Source organism: Pygoscelis adeliae, unplaced genomic scaffold (assembly GCF_000699105.1).
Source record: "Pygoscelis adeliae isolate BGI_AS28 unplaced genomic scaffold, ASM69910v1 Scaffold14, whole genome shotgun sequence".
NCBI classification, from domain to species: Eukaryota; Metazoa; Chordata; class Aves; order Sphenisciformes; family Spheniscidae; genus Pygoscelis; species Pygoscelis adeliae.
The window spans coordinates 1,207,450-1,208,668 of NW_008825109.1; positions in this window are offsets into that span (position 1 = coordinate 1,207,450).

Here is a 1,219-nt window from a genome sequence, read left to right on the forward strand (position 1 = left end):
AGGATAAGCCGAATGGCAGCTTGGAGCTGAGGCTGAGGTTGCCAGCACCATGGGTTTTCCGGGTGAGAAAGGTGTGGAGGCAGCAATGTTGGTGCTGTGTGTGCTCCCCTTGGCATGCCTTTTCCAGTGCCAGTGTCCCTGGAGCTGTAGGCTTTGTGGCTCTCTGAACCCTAACCCTAACTCTCACGGCAGCTTGGAGCTGAGGCTGAGGTTCCCAGCACCATGCATGGCTCAGAGTAGAAGGATGTGGAGGATGAAACATTACTACAGTGCCATGCTCCTCTTGGCATGCCTTTACCAGCCCCAGTGTCCCTGGAGCTGTAGGCTTTGAGGGTCTCTTAACTCTAACCCTAATCCTCAGCACCAAGCTGCCATTAGGGCTAGGGTTAAGTTTAAGGTTAGGGTTAGATTTAGGGTTCAGACAGCCACAAAGCCTACAGCTCCAGGGACACTGGGGCTGGAAAAGGCATGCCAAGGGGAGCACAGCACTGCACCTAATGTTTCTGCCTCCACAGTTTTCTAATCTGAGCCACCCATGGTACTGGGGACCTCAGCCTCCCCCCATGCTGCCATTAGGGGGAGGATTAGCGTTAGGGTTCAGAGAGCCAGAAAGCCTATAGCTCTAGGGACACTGGGGCTGGAAAAGGCATGCCAAGGGGAGCACGGCACTGCACCAACATTGCTGCCTCCACACCTTCCTAATCTGGGGCAGCCATGGTGGTCGGGAACTGAGCCTCAGCCCCAGTCTGCCATTGGCTTTAATGTTAGGGTTAGGGTTCCAAGAGAGAAAGCCTACAGCTCCTGGGACACTGGGTTTTTTCACGTCTCTCTGTGCGAAGTGACTCTTTGGATGACGCTTTGTGCTCAGCTCCTTGATGGAAATGGGTTTTTTTGAGAAACGTCATGTTTATCTACCCATTAAAAAACTTTTCATGCAACATTTCATGCTGCATGAAAACAATCATACAGCAAATTTTCAGGATAGATCAAGGAAATAATTTTAAGGCACTGCGTTAAACATCTTGGTTGGTGCTTTTTCTCTGTTATATTGTATACTAAACTGCTATTGCAGAGATTCACTGTATCCAGAAATAGTAATTAGAACTAAGATCTGGAAAGGTTGTTTTAGGGAATGGGGCATGCATGTCTCATATATTTGTAGATGCACTCAAGTCGCTAGTGCTTGTACAGGCAGTTTACAGAAGCAGCCAGATGGGTG